The following is a 15,710-nucleotide window of genomic DNA, read 5'->3' as shown; positions in this document are numbered from 1 at the left end:
TGCACTGAAGGAGAAATGACAGCCAAAGAGGACAGGGGGCATCTGGACTTGAACCAGAGACCTCTTGATTTGCAGTCAAATGCTCTACCACTGAGCTATACCCCCACAAGCTGTTTCAGAGCAATGATACGATGAATCCTCATTCCACTTATCGAGCTTTGTATTCTGTCTGCTTTAGTCCAAAGTGTGTGTTCGATATATTGGTGACGACCTTCAATTTATTCCCGTAGATGCACATTTTTCACAATGTCTCTTGACTTTACATTCGATACGCACTGGAAATATTCAGCAGATCAGGATGAAAGATCAAAAGGGAAACTGTGGAAGAATGGACGGCAGAAGAGATTAAGTAACAAATGGGATGATGGTGAAAAACAGAATAAGATATCAATGGAACAACTAAAGGGATAGAATGTGGAAATGTCATTCTGTTTGAACCAGGTCGTACTGCTCTGGGAATATTTTGCTTTTCTGTTTGTTCATGCAGATCACTGCTGCCGCACACTGAAAGATCTCAAATCCTTCCCCTTTGATCAAGAGAATACACACTTCGGTGAGCAAAGGAACACAATTCACACATGAAGAAACATATTCATTTCGTCCTGGAAAACATTGAGAGGGAGCTCTGGATTTCTCTCGCCTAGATTTTTCCATTGGATTGTTATTGTCTGGATCCCCTTGGACGAGAGCCCGCAGCTATCAGTCCACGATGAAGTGTCATCATTCTATGTACATCAGTCCTCATCTACATTTGGAATCAGTTTTCACAAATAAACTAGGATATTAACAAAGCATAGTGGAGAAGAACTCGGGTTGAGCATTGGCACTGCCGGAGAAATTGAGTGCGAGAGTTCACCCAGGAAAACAGTGAAGTTTCAAAGTAATTGCGCCCGACGTGAACCCTGATATTGAAACACTCATGCTCTTCCCACTGAGATGGCCGAGCATTCAGCTTCTTATCACAGTATTATAACTCCTTGAAAGCAATGGGAGCGAAAGTTATTTTACGCAATCACATTTTCCGTTTCTAAGCTGGAACGCCTTCCGAGCATTATCACAGAATCATAGATTTTACAGTGCACACGTAGGCCCATCGAGTCTGCACCGCCTCACGGAAAGAGTACTTTATATAAGCCCACAGCTACTCCCATGCCAATAACCCCAGCTAACATTTTTGGACATTATCATGGAAACCCACGCAGACACAGGGAGAACGTGCATTGCAAACTCCACACGGACAGTGAACCAAGTCGGCAATCCAACCTGCCAAGCATCAGTCCTAACCAATGTACTACATTTCTGCCATTGTGATCCACTTTCCGCAGGATCTTTTCCTGGAGGAAAAATTTTCCCGCTTTGTGCAATCATTTCGAACTTACATTCGGTTACATATATTAATCAAATTGAATTGCAAACGTGACGGACAAGCAATTGGAAAGAAGTCGCTCGGTAACACAAGTTGCGTGGTGGTGTTGTCGGATTCCCAAAAGTGAGCTTTTCAATTAAATAATGGAACTCAACAGTGAAGACATTCATAAAGTTGCTGTGCCTTTTATTTGTGAGAACAGTAAGAGGTGTTCCAAGAGCAGGTTAAAGTCCAACAGGTTTGTTTGGAATCTCCAGCTATCGGAGAGCAGCTCCTTCATCATCATTTTGGTGATGCACTCGCTCGGGGATGGCGTGCATACTGCTCAAACGTATATCTCACGAATTGCATGGACCAATATTCACCAAAAATTGGGTGGTATAAAAGGTGGACTTAATGGACCCGCTGAAAATTATGAATGTGCGGATTGGGACAGGTCAACAGATCAAATAGGAAGAAGCTGTTTTCACTGACGTAGTGCAGCAGCAGCAAATGGGGATTTAACACAAATAAAGAAAAACAGAATCGGCTTCACGTTCAAGCAGCCGACAACTTCTCATAGTGTTCTCCAGACCATGTCTGCATGCAAAGTTATGGTGAGAATTTTCTAAACTGCTGCACTGAAGGAGAAATGACAGCCAAAGAGGACAGGGGGCATCTGGACTTGAACCAGAGACCTCTTGATCTGCAGTCAAATGCTCTACCACTGAGCTATACCCCCAACAGCTGTTTCAGAGCAATGATACGATGAATCCTCATTCCACTTATCGAGCTTTGCATTCTGTCTGCTTTCATCCAAAGTGTGTGTTCGAAATATTGGTGACGACCTTCAATTTATTCCCGTAGATGCACATTTTTCACAATGTCTCTTGACTTTACATTCGATACGCACTGGAAATATTCAGCAGATCAGGATGAAAGATCAAAAGGGAAACTGTGGAAGAATGGACGGCAGAAGAGATTAAGTAACAAATGGGATGATGGTGAAAAACAGAATAAGATATCAATGGAACAACTAAAGGGATAGAATGTGGAAATGTCATTCTGTTTGAACCAGGTCGTACTGCTCTGGGAATATTTTGCTTTTCTGTTTGTTCATGCAGATCACTGCTGCCGCACACTGAAAGATCTCAAATCCTTCCCCTTTGATAAAGAGAATACACACTTCGGTGAGCAAAGGAACACAATTCACACATGAAGAAACATATTCATTTCGTCCTGGAAAACGTTCAGAGGGAGTTCTGGATTTCTCTCGCCTAGATTTTTCCATTGGATTGTTATTGTCTGGATCCCCTTGGACGAGAGCCCGCAGCTATCAGTCCACGATGAAGTGTCATCATTCTATGTACATCAGTCCTCATCTACATTTGGAATCAGTTTTCACAAATAAACTAGGATATTAACAAAGCATAGTGGAGAAGAACTCGGGTTGAGCATTGGCACTGCCGGAGAAATTGAGTGCGAGAGTTCACCCAGGAAAACAGTGAAGTTTCAAAGTAATTGCGCCCGACCTGAACCCTGATATTGAAACACTCATGCTCTTCCGACTGAGATGGCCGAGCATTCAGCTTCTTATCACAGTATTATAACTGCTTGACAGCAATGGGAGCGAAAGTTATTTTACGCAATCACATTTTCCGTTTCTAAGCTGGAACGCCTTCCGAGCATTATCACAGAATCATAGATTTTACAGTGCACACGTAGGCCCATCGAGTCTGCACCGCCTCACGGAAAGAGTACTTTATATAAGCCCACAGCTACTCCCATGCTAATAACCCCAGCTAACATTTTTGGACATTATCATGGAAACCCACGCAGACACAGGGAGAACGTGCATTGCAAACTCCACACGGACAGTGAACCAAGTCGGCAATCCAACCTGCGAAGCATCAGTCCTAACCAATGTACTACATTTCTGCCATTGTGATCCACTTTCCGCAGGATCTTTTCCTGGAGGAAAAATTTTCCCGCTTTGTGCAATCATTTCGAACTTACATTCGGTTACATATATTAATCAAATTGAATTGCAAATGTGACGGACAAGCAATTGGAAAGAAGTCGCTCGGTAACACAAGTTGCGTGGTGGTGTTGTCGGATTCCCAAAAGTGAGCTTTTCAATTAAATAATGGAACTCAACAGTGAAGACATTCATAAAGTTGCTGTGCCTTTTATTTGTGAGAACAGTAAGAGGTGTTCCAACAGCAGGTTAAAGTCCAACAGGTTTGTTTGGAATCTCCAGCTATCGGAGAGCAGCTCCTTCATCATTTTTTTGGTGATGCACTCGCTCGGGGATGGCGTGCATACTGCTCAAACGTATATCTCACGAATTGCATGGACCAATATTCACCAAACATTGGGTGGTATAAAAGGTGGACTTAATGGACCAGCTGAAAATTATGAATGTGCGATTTGGGACAGGTCAACAGATCAAATAGGAAGAAGCTGTTTTCACTGACGTAGTGCAGCAGCAGCAAATGGGGATTTAACACAAATAAAGAAAAACAGAATCGGCTTCACGTTCAAGCAGCCGATGACTTCTCATAGTGTTCTCCAGACCATGTCTGCATGCAAAGTTATGGTGAGAATTTTCGAAACTTCTGCACTGAAGGAGAAATGACAGCCAAAGAGGACAGGGGGCATCTGGACTCAAACCAGAGACCTCTTGACTCGAACCAGAGACCTGTTGATCTGCAGTCAAATGCTCTACCACTGAGCTATACCCTCACAAGCTGTTCCAGAGCAATGATACGATGAATCCTCATTCCACTTATCGAGCTTTGTATTCTGTCTGCTTTAGTCCAAAGTGTGTGTTCGATATATTGGTGACGACCTTCAATTTATTCCCGTAGATGCACATTTTTCACAATGTCTCTTGACTTTACATTCGATACGCACTGGAAATATTCAGCAGATCAGGATGAAAGATCAAAAGGGAAACTGTGGAAGAATGGACGGCAGAAGAGATTAAGTAACAAATGGGATGATGGTGAAAAACAGAATAAGATATCAATGGAACAACTAAAGGGATAGAATGTGGAAATGTCATTCTGTTTGAACCAGGTCGTACTGCTCTGGGAATATTTTGCTTTTCTGTTTGTTCATGCAGATCACTGCTGCCGCACACTGAAAGATCTCAAATCCTTCCCCTTTGATCAAGAGAATACACACTTCGGTGAGCAAAGGAACACAATTCACACATGAAGAAACATATTCATTTCGTCCTGGAAAACATTGAGAGGGAGCTCTGGATTTCTCTCGCCTAGATTTTTCCATTGGATTGTTATTGTCTGGATCCCCTTGGACGAGAGCCCGCAGCTATCAGTCCACGATGAAGTGTCATCATTCTATGTACATCAGTCCTCATCTACATTTGGAATCAGTTTTCACAAATAAACTAGGATATTAACAAAGCATAGTGGAGAAGAACTCGGGTTGAGCATTGGCACTGCCGGAGAAATTGAGTGCGAGAGTTCACCCAGGAAAACAGTGAAGTTTCAAAGTAATTGCGCCCGACGTGAACCCTGATATTGAAACACTCATGCTCTTCCCACTGAGATGGCCGAGCATTCAGCTTCTTATCACAGTATTATAACTCCTTGAAAGCAATGGGAGCGAAAGTTATTTTACGCAATCACATTTTCCGTTTCTAAGCTGGAACGCCTTCCGAGCATTATCACAGAATCATAGATTTTACAGTGCACACGTAGGCCCATCGAGTCTGCACCGCCTCACGGAAAGAGTACTTTATATAAGCCCACAGCTACTCCCATGCCAATAACCCCAGCTAACATTTTTGGACATTATCATGGAAACCCACGCAGACACAGGGAGAACGTGCATTGCAAACTCCACACGGACAGTGAACCAAGTCGGCAATCCAACCTGCCAAGCATCAGTCCTAACCAATGTACTACATTTCTGCCATTGTGATCCACTTTCCGCAGGATCTTTTCCTGGAGGAAAAATTTTCCCGCTTTGTGCAATCATTTCGAACTTACATTCGGTTACATATATTAATCAAATTGAATTGCAAACGTGACGGACAAGCAATTGGAAAGAAGTCGCTCGGTAACACAAGTTGCGTGGTGGTGTTGTCGGATTCCCAAAAGTGAGCTTTTCAATTAAATAATGGAACTCAACAGTGAAGACATTCATAAAGTTGCTGTGCCTTTTATTTGTGAGAACAGTAAGAGGTGTTCCAAGAGCAGGTTAAAGTCCAACAGGTTTGTTTGGAATCTCCAGCTATCGGAGAGCAGCTCCTTCATCATCATTTTGGTGATGCACTCGCTCGGGGATGGCGTGCATACTGCTCAAACGTATATCTCACGAATTGCATGGACCAATATTCACCAAAAATTGGGTGGTATAAAAGGTGGACTTAATGGACCCGCTGAAAATTATGAATGTGCGGATTGGGACAGGTCAACAGATCAAATAGGAAGAAGCTGTTTTCACTGACGTAGTGCAGCAGCAGCAAATGGGGATTTAACACAAATAAAGAAAAACAGAATCGGCTTCACGTTCAAGCAGCCGACAACTTCTCATAGTGTTCTCCAGACCATGTCTGCATGCAAAGTTATGGTGAGAATTTTCTAAACTGCTGCACTGAAGGAGAAATGACAGCCAAAGAGGACAGGGGGCATCTGGACTTGAACCAGAGACCTCTTGATCTGCAGTCAAATGCTCTACCACTGAGCTATACCCCCAACAGCTGTTTCAGAGCAATGATACGATGAATCCTCATTCCACTTATCGAGCTTTGCATTCTGTCTGCTTTCATCCAAAGTGTGTGTTCGAAATATTGGTGACGACCTTCAATTTATTCCCGTAGATGCACATTTTTCACAATGTCTCTTGACTTTACATTCGATACGCACTGGAAATATTCAGCAGATCAGGATGAAAGATCAAAAGGGAAACTGTGGAAGAATGGACGGCAGAAGAGATTAAGTAACAAATGGGATGATGGTGAAAAACAGAATAAGATATCAATGGAACAACTAAAGGGATAGAATGTGGAAATGTCATTCTGTTTGAACCAGGTCGTACTGCTCTGGGAATATTTTGCTTTTCTGTTTGTTCATGCAGATCACTGCTGCCGCACACTGAAAGATCTCAAATCCTTCCCCTTTGATAAAGAGAATACACACTTCGGTGAGCAAAGGAACACAATTCACACATGAAGAAACATATTCATTTCGTCCTGGAAAACGTTCAGAGGGAGTTCTGGATTTCTCTCGCCTAGATTTTTCCATTGGATTGTTATTGTCTGGATCCCCTTGGACGAGAGCCCGCAGCTATCAGTCCACGATGAAGTGTCATCATTCTATGTACATCAGTCCTCATCTACATTTGGAATCAGTTTTCACAAATAAACTAGGATATTAACAAAGCATAGTGGAGAAGAACTCGGGTTGAGCATTGGCACTGCCGGAGAAATTGAGTGCGAGAGTTCACCCAGGAAAACAGTGAAGTTTCAAAGTAATTGCGCCCGACCTGAACCCTGATATTGAAACACTCATGCTCTTCCGACTGAGATGGCCGAGCATTCAGCTTCTTATCACAGTATTATAACTGCTTGACAGCAATGGGAGCGAAAGTTATTTTACGCAATCACATTTTCCGTTTCTAAGCTGGAACGCCTTCCGAGCATTATCACAGAATCATAGATTTTACAGTGCACACGTAGGCCCATCGAGTCTGCACCGCCTCACGGAAAGAGTACTTTATATAAGCCCACAGCTACTCCCATGCTAATAACCCCAGCTAACATTTTTGGACATTATCATGGAAACCCACGCAGACACAGGGAGAACGTGCATTGCAAACTCCACACGGACAGTGAACCAAGTCGGCAATCCAACCTGCGAAGCATCAGTCCTAACCAATGTACTACATTTCTGCCATTGTGATCCACTTTCCGCAGGATCTTTTCCTGGAGGAAAAATTTTCCCGCTTTGTGCAATCATTTCGAACTTACATTCGGTTACATATATTAATCAAATTGAATTGCAAATGTGACGGACAAGCAATTGGAAAGAAGTCGCTCGGTAACACAAGTTGCGTGGTGGTGTTGTCGGATTCCCAAAAGTGAGCTTTTCAATTAAATAATGGAACTCAACAGTGAAGACATTCATAAAGTTGCTGTGCCTTTTATTTGTGAGAACAGTAAGAGGTGTTCCAACAGCAGGTTAAAGTCCAACAGGTTTGTTTGGAATCTCCAGCTATCGGAGAGCAGCTCCTTCATCATTTTTTTGGTGATGCACTCGCTCGGGGATGGCGTGCATACTGCTCAAACGTATATCTCACGAATTGCATGGACCAATATTCACCAAACATTGGGTGGTATAAAAGGTGGACTTAATGGACCAGCTGAAAATTATGAATGTGCGATTTGGGACAGGTCAACAGATCAAATAGGAAGAAGCTGTTTTCACTGACGTAGTGCAGCAGCAGCAAATGGGGATTTAACACAAATAAAGAAAAACAGAATCGGCTTCACGTTCAAGCAGCCGATGACTTCTCATAGTGTTCTCCAGACCATGTCTGCATGCAAAGTTATGGTGAGAATTTTCGAAACTTCTGCACTGAAGGAGAAATGACAGCCAAAGAGGACAGGGGGCATCTGGACTCAAACCAGAGACCTCTTGACTCGAACCAGAGACCTGTTGATCTGCAGTCAAATGCTCTACCACTGAGCTATACCCTCACAAGCTGTTCCAGAGCAATGATACGATGAATCCTCATTCCACTTATCGAGCTTTGTATTCTGTCTGCTTTCATCCAAAGTGTGTGTTCGATATATTGGTGACGACCTTCAATTTATTCCCGTAGATGCACATTTTTCACAATGTCTCTTGACTTTACATTCGATACGCACTGGAAATATTCAGCAGATCAGGATGAAAGATCAAAAGGGAAACTGTGGAAGAATGGACGGCAGAAGAGATTAAGTAACAAATGGGATGATGGTGAAAAACAGAATAAGATATCAATGGAACAACTAAAGGGATAGAATGTGGAAATGTCATTCTGTTTGAACCAGGTCGTACTGCTCTGGGAATATTTTGCTTTTCTGTTTGTTCATGCCGATCACTGCTGCCGCACACTGAAAGATCTCAAATCCTTCCCCTTTGATAAAGAGAATACACACTTCGGTGAGCAAAGGAACACAATTCACACATGAAGAAACATATTCATTTCGTCCTGGAAAACGTTCAGAGGGAGTTCTGGATTTCTCTCGCCTAGATTTTTCCATTGGATTGTTATTGTCTGGATCCCCTTGGACGAGAGCCCGCAGCTATCAGTCCACGATGAAGTGTCATCATTCTATGTACATCAGTCCTCATCTACATTTGGAATCAGTTTTCACAAATAAACTAGGATATTAACAAAGCATAGTGGAGAAGAACTCGGGTTGAGCATTGGCAATGCCGGAGAAATTGAGTGCGAGAGTTCACCCAGGAAAACAGTGAAGTTTCAAAGTAATTGCGCCCGACGTGAACCCTGATATTGAAACACTCATGCTCTTCCCACTGAGATGGCCGAGCATTCAGCTTCTTATCACAGTATTATAACTGCTTGAAAGCAATGGGAGCGAAAGTTATTTTACGCAATCACATTTTCCGTTTCTAAGCTGGAACGCCTTCCGAGCATTATCACAGAATCATAGATTTTACAGTGCACACGTAGGCCCATCGAGTCTGCACCGCCTCACGGAAAGAGTACTTTATATAAGCCCACAGCTACTCCCATGCCAATAACCCCAGCTAACATTTTTGGACATTATCATGGAAACCCACGCAGACACAGGGAGAACGTGCATTGCAAACTCCACACGGACAGTGAACCAAGTCGGCAATCCAACCTGCCAAGCATCAGTCCGAACCAATGTACTACATTTCTGCCATTGTGATCCACTTTCCGCAGGATCTTTTCCTGGAGGAAAAATTTTCCCGCTTTGTGCAATCATTTCGAACTTACATTCGGTTACATATATTAATCAAATTGAATTGCAAACGTGACGGACAAGCAATTGGAAAGAAGTCGCTCGGTAACACAAGTTGCGTGGTGGTGTTGTCGGATTCCCAAAAGTGAGCTTTTCAATTAAATAATGGAACTCAACAGTGAAGACATTCATAAAGTTGCTGTGCCTTTTATTTGTGAGAACAGTAAGAGGTGTTCCAACAGCAGGTTAAAGTCCAACAGGTTTGTTTGGAATCTCCAGCTATCGGAGAGCAGCTCCTTCATCATTTTTTTGGTGATGCACTCGCTCGGGGATGGCGTGCATACCGCTCAAAAATATCTCACGAATTGCATGGACCAATATTCACCAAACATTGGGTGGTATAAAAGGTGGACTTAATGGACCCGCTGAAAATTATGAATGTGCGATTTGGGACAGGTCAACAGATCAAATAGGAAGAAGCTGTTTTCACTGACGTAGTGCAGCAGCAGCAAATGGGGATTTAACAAAATAAAGAAAAACAGAATCGGCTTCACGTTCAAGCAGCCGATGACTTCTCATAGTGTTCTCCAGACCATGTCTGCATGCAAAGTTATGGTGAGAATTTTCGAAACTTCTGCACTGAAGGAGAAATGGCAGCCAAAGAGGACAGGGGGCATCTGGACTTGAACCAGAGATCTCTTGATCTGCAGTCAAATGCTTTACCACTGAGCTATACCCCCACAAGCTGTTTCAGAGCAATGATACGATGAATCCTCATTCCACTTATCGAGCTTTGTATTCTGTCTGCTTTAGTCCAAAGTGTGTGTTCGATATATTGGTGACGACCTTCAATTTATTCCCGTAGATGCACATTTTTCACAATGTCTCTTGACTTTACATTCGATACGCACTGGAAATATTCAGCAGATCAGGATGAAAGATCAAAAGGGAAACTGTGGAAGAATGGACGGCAGAAGAGATTAAGTAACAAATGGGATGATGGTGAAAAACAGAATAAGATATCAATGGAACAACTAAAGGGATAGAATGTGGAAATGTCATTCTGTTTGAACCAGGTCGTACTGCTCTGGGAATATTTTGCTTTTCTGTTTGTTCATGCAGATCACTGCTGCCGCACACTGAAAGATCTCAAATCCTTCCCCTTTGATAAAGAGAATACACACTTCGGTGAGCAAAGGAACACAATTCACACATGAAGAAACATATTCATTTCGTCCTGGAAAACGTTCAGAGGGAGTTCTGGATTTCTCTCGCCTAGATTTTTCCATTGGATTGTTATTGTCTGGATCCCCTTGGACGAGAGCCCGCAGCTATCAGTCCACGATGAAGTGTCATCATTCTATGTACATCAGTCCTCATCTACATTTGGAATCAGTTTTCACAAATAAACTAGGATATTAACAAAGCATAGTGGAGAAGAACTCGGGTTGAGCATTGGCAATGCCGGAGAAATTGAGTGCGAGAGTTCACCCAGGAAAACAGTGAAGTTTCAAAGTAATTGCGCCCGACGTGAACCCTGATATTGAAACACTCATGCTCTTCCCACTGAGATGGCCGAGCATTCAGCTTCTTATCACAGTATTATAACTGCTTGAAAGCAATGGGAGCGAAAGTTATTTTACGCAATCACATTTTCCGTTTCTAAGCTGGAACGCCTTCCGAGCATTATCACAGAATCATAGATTTTACAGTGCACACGTAGGCCCATCGAGTCTGCACCGCCTCACGGAAAGAGTACTTTATATAAGCCCACAGCTACTCCCATGCCAATAACCCCAGCTAACATTTTTGGACATTATCATGGAAACCCACGCAGACACAGGGAGAACGTGCATTGCAAACTCCACACGGACAGTGAACCAAGTCGGCAATCCAACCTGCCAAGCATCAGTCCGAACCAATGTACTACATTTCTGCCATTGTGATCCACTTTCCGCAGGATCTTTTCCTGGAGGAAAAATTTTCCCGCTTTGTGCAATCATTTCGAACTTACATTCGGTTACATATATTAATCAAATTGAATTGCAAACGTGACGGACAAGCAATTGGAAAGAAGTCGCTCGGTAACACAAGTTGCGTGGTGGTGTTGTCGGATTCCCAAAAGTGAGCTTTTCAATTAAATAATGGAACTCAACAGTGAAGACATTCATAAAGTTGCTGTGCCTTTTATTTGTGAGAACAGTAAGAGGTGTTCCAACAGCAGGTTAAAGTCCAACAGGTTTGTTTGGAATCTCCAGCTATCGGAGAGCAGCTCCTTCATCATTTTTTTGGTGATGCACTCGCTCGGGGATGGCGTGCATACTGCTCAAACGTATATCTCACGAATTGCATGGACCAATATTCACCAAACATTGGGTGGTATAAAAGGTGGACTTAATGGACCCGCTGAAAATTATGAATGTGCGATTTGGGACAGGTCAACAGATCAAATAGGAAGAAGCTGTTTTCACTGACGTAGTGCAGCAGCAGCAAATGGGGATTTAACAAAATAAAGAAAAACAGAATCGGCTTCACGTTCAAGCAGCCGATGACTTCTCATAGTGTTCTCCAGACCATGTCTGCATGCAAAGTTATGGTGAGAATTTTCGAAACTTCTGCACTGAAGGAGAAATGGCAGCCAAAGAGGACAGGGGGCATCTGGACTTGAACCAGAGATCTCTTGATCTGCAGTCAAATGCTTTACCACTGAGCTATACCCCCACAAGCTGTTTCAGAGCAATGATACGATGAATCCTCATTCCACTTATCGAGCTTTGTATTCTGTCTGCTTTCATCCAAAGTGTGTGTTCGATATATTGGTGACGACCTTCAATTTATTCCCGTAGATGCACATTTTTCACAATGTCTCTTGACTTTACATTCGATACGCACTGGAAATATTCAGCAGATCAGGATGAAAGATCAAAAGGGAAACTGTGGAAGAATGGACGGCAGAAGAGATTAAGTAACAAATGGGATGATGGTGAAAAACAGAATAAGATATCAATGGAACAACTAAAGGGATAGAATGTGGAAATGTCATTCTGTTTGAACCAGGTCGTACTGCTCTGGGAATATTTTGCTTTTCTGTTTGTTCATGCAGATCACTGCTGCCGCACACTGAAAGATCTCAAATCCTTCCCCTTTGATAAAGAGAATACACACTTCGGTGAGCAAAGGAACACAATTCACACATGAAGAAACATATTCATTTCGTCCTGGAAAACGTTCAGAGGGAGTTCTGGATTTCTCTCGCCTAGATTTTTCCATTGGATTGTTATTGTCTGGATCCCCTTGGACGAGAGCCCGCAGCTATCAGTCCACGATGAAGTGTCATCATTCTATGTACATCAGTCCTCATCTACATTTGGAATCAGTTTTCACAAATAAACTAGGATATTAACAAAGCATAGTGGAGAAGAACTCGGGTTGAGCATTGGCACTGCCGGAGAAATTGAGTGCGAGAGTTCACCCAGGAAAACAGTGAAGTTTCAAAGTAATTGCGCCCGACGTGAACCCTGATATTGAAACACTCATGCTCTTCCGACTGAGATGGCCGAGCATTCAGCTTCTTATCACAGTATTATAACTGCTTGAATGCAATGGGAGCGAAAGTTATTTTACGCAATCACATTTTCCGTTTCTAAGCTGGAACGCCTTCCGAGCATTATCACAGAATCATAGATTTTAAAGTGCACATGTAGGCCCATCGAGTCTGCACCGCCTCACGGAAAGAGTACTTTATATAAGCCCACAGCTACTCCCATCCTAATAACCCCAGCTCACATTTTTGGACATTATCATGGAAACCCACGCAGACACAGGGAGAACGTGCATTGCAAACTCCACACGGACAGTGAACCAAGTCGGCAATCCAACCTGCGAAGCATCAGTCCTAACCAATGTACTACATTTCTGCCATTGTGATCCACTTTCCGCAGGATCTTTTCCTGGAGGAAAAATTTTCCCGCTTTGTGCAATCATTTCGAACTTACATTCGGTTACATATATTAATCAAATTGAATTGCAAACGTGACGGACAAGCAATTGGAAAGAAGTCGCTCGGTAACACAAGTTGCGTGGTGGTGTTGTCGGATTCCCAAAAGTGAGCTTTTCAATTAAATAATGGAACTCAACAGTGAAGACATTCATAAAGTTGCTGTGCCTTTGATTTGTGAGAACAGTAAGAGGTGTTCCAACAGCAGGTTAAAGTCCAACAGGTTTGTTTGGAATCTCCAGCTATCGGAGAGCAGCTCCTTCATCATTTTTTTGGTGATGCACTCGCTCGGGGATGGCGTGCATACTGCTCAAACGTATATCTCACGAATTGCATGGACCAATATTCACCAAACATTGGGTGGTATAAAAGGTGGACTTAATGGACCCGCTGAAAATTATGAATGTGCGATTTGGGACAGGTCAACAGATCAAATAGGAAGAAGCTGTTTTCACTGACGTAGTGCAGCAGCAGCAAATGGGGATTTAACACAAATAAAGAAAAACAGAATCGGCTTCACGTTCAAGCAGCCGATGACTTCTCATAGTGTTCTCCAGACCATGTCTGCATGCAAAGTTATGGTGCAATTTTTTAAACTGCTGCACTGAAGGAGAAATGACAGCCAAAGAGGACAGGGGGCATCTGGACTTGAACCAGAGACCTCTTGATTTGCAGTCAAATGCTCTACCACTGAGCTATACCCCCACAAGCTATTTCAGAGCAATGATACGATGAATCCTCATTCCACTTATCGAGCTTTGTATTCTGTCTGCTTTAGTCCAAAGTGTGTGTTCGATATATTGGTGACGACCTTCAATTTATTCCCGTAGATGCACATTTTTCACAATGTCTCTTGACTTTACATTCGATACGCACTGGAAATATTCAGCAGATCAGGATGAAAGATCAAAAGGGAAACTGTGGAAGAATGGACGGCAGAAGAGATTAAGTAACAAATGGGATGATGGTGAAAAACAGAATAAGATATCAATGGAACAACTAAAGGGATAGAATGTGGAAATGTCATTCTGTTTGAACCAGGTCGTACTGCTCTGGGAATATTTTGCTTTTCTGTTTGTTCATGCAGATCACTGCTGCCGCACACTGAAAGATCTCAAATCCTTGCCCTTTGATCAAGAGAATACACACTTCGGTGAGCAAAGGAACACAATTCACACATGAAGAAACATATTCATTTCGTCCTGGAAAACATTGAGAGGGAGTTCTGGATTTCTCTCGCCTAGATTTTTCCATTGGATTGTTATTGTCTGGATCCCCTTGGACGAGAGCCCGCAGCTATCAGTCCACGATGAAGTGTCATCATTCTATGTACATCAGTCCTCATCTACATTTGGAATCAGTTTTCACAAATAAACTAGGATATTAACAAAGCATAGTGGAGAAGAACTCGGGTTGAGCATTGGCACTGCCGGAGAAATTGAGTGCGAGAGTTCACCCAGGAAAACAGTGAAGTTTCAAAGTAATTGCGCCCGACGTGAACCCTGATATTGAAACACTCATGCTCTTCCCACTGAGATGGCCGAGCATTCAGCTTCTTATCACAGTATTATAACTGCTTGAAAGCAATGGGAGCGAAAGTTATTTTACGCAATCACATTTTCCGTTTCTAAGCTGGAACGCCTTCCGAGCATTATCACAGAATCATAGATTTTACAGTGCACACGTAGGCCCATCGAGTCTGCACCGCCTCACGGAAAGAGTACTTTATATAAGCCCACAGCTACTCCCATGCCAATAACCCCAGCTAACATTTTTGGACATTATCATGGAAACCCACGCAGACACAGGGAGAACGTGCATTGCAAACTCCACACGGACAGTGAACCAAGTCGGCAATCCAACCTGCCAAGCATCAGTCCTAACCAATGTACTACATTTCTGCCATTGTGATCCACTTTCCGCAGGATCTTTTCCTGGAGGAAAAATTTTCCCGCTTTGTGCAATCATTTCGAACTTACATTCGGTTACATATATTAATCAAATTGAATTGCAAACGTGACGGACAAGCAATTGGAAAGAAGTCGCTCGGTAACACAAGTTGCGTGGTGGTGTTGTCGGATTCCCAAAAGTGAGCTTTTCAATTAAATAATGGAACTCAACAGTGAAGACATTCATAAAGTTGCTGTGCCTTTTATTTGTGAGAACAGTAAGAGGTGTTCCAAGAGCAGGTTAAAGTCCAACAGGTTTGTTTGGAATCTCCAGCTATCGGAGAGCAGCTCCTTCATCATCATTTTGGTGATGCACTCGCTCGGGGATGGCGTGCATACTGCTCAAACGTATATCTCACGAATTGCATGGACCAATATTCACCAAAAATTGGGTGGTATAAAAGGTGGACTTAATGGACCCGCTGAAAATTATGAATGTGCGGATTGGGA

At 42.8% G+C, this 15,710-nt stretch overlaps 6 non-coding genes across 6 annotated transcripts; all 6 read right to left on the bottom strand.

Annotated features, from left to right (window-relative positions):
• Positions 1–33: 33 nt before the first annotated feature.
• trnac-gca (transfer RNA cysteine (anticodon GCA)) lies at positions 34–105 on the bottom strand. The gene has a single exon. It is a non-coding gene; the product is annotated as a tRNA-Cys (tRNA).
• A 1,910-nt stretch (positions 106–2,015) lies between these two features.
• Positions 2,016–2,087, bottom strand: trnac-gca (transfer RNA cysteine (anticodon GCA)). Its single transcript has one exon. It is a non-coding gene; the product is annotated as a tRNA-Cys (tRNA).
• A 3,913-nt stretch (positions 2,088–6,000) lies between these two features.
• trnac-gca (transfer RNA cysteine (anticodon GCA)) lies at positions 6,001–6,072 on the bottom strand. Its single transcript has one exon. It is a non-coding gene; the product is annotated as a tRNA-Cys (tRNA).
• Positions 6,073–9,982: 3,910 nt separating this feature from the next.
• On the bottom strand, positions 9,983–10,054 carry trnac-gca (transfer RNA cysteine (anticodon GCA)). The gene has a single exon. It is a non-coding gene; the product is annotated as a tRNA-Cys (tRNA).
• Positions 10,055–11,963: 1,909 nt separating this feature from the next.
• trnac-gca (transfer RNA cysteine (anticodon GCA)) lies at positions 11,964–12,035 on the bottom strand. The gene has a single exon. It is a non-coding gene; the product is annotated as a tRNA-Cys (tRNA).
• A 1,909-nt stretch (positions 12,036–13,944) lies between these two features.
• Positions 13,945–14,016, bottom strand: trnac-gca (transfer RNA cysteine (anticodon GCA)). The gene has a single exon. It is a non-coding gene; the product is annotated as a tRNA-Cys (tRNA).
• Between the last annotated feature and the right edge of the window lie 1,694 nt (positions 14,017–15,710).

The sequence above is a fragment of the Scyliorhinus torazame genome, chromosome 5 (genome assembly GCF_047496885.1).
Source record: "Scyliorhinus torazame isolate Kashiwa2021f chromosome 5, sScyTor2.1, whole genome shotgun sequence".
Taxonomy (NCBI): Eukaryota; Metazoa; Chordata; class Chondrichthyes; order Carcharhiniformes; family Scyliorhinidae; genus Scyliorhinus; species Scyliorhinus torazame.
Note: the sequence above shows the minus strand (reverse complement) of the source record. Positions and strands in the feature narration are given on the sequence as shown.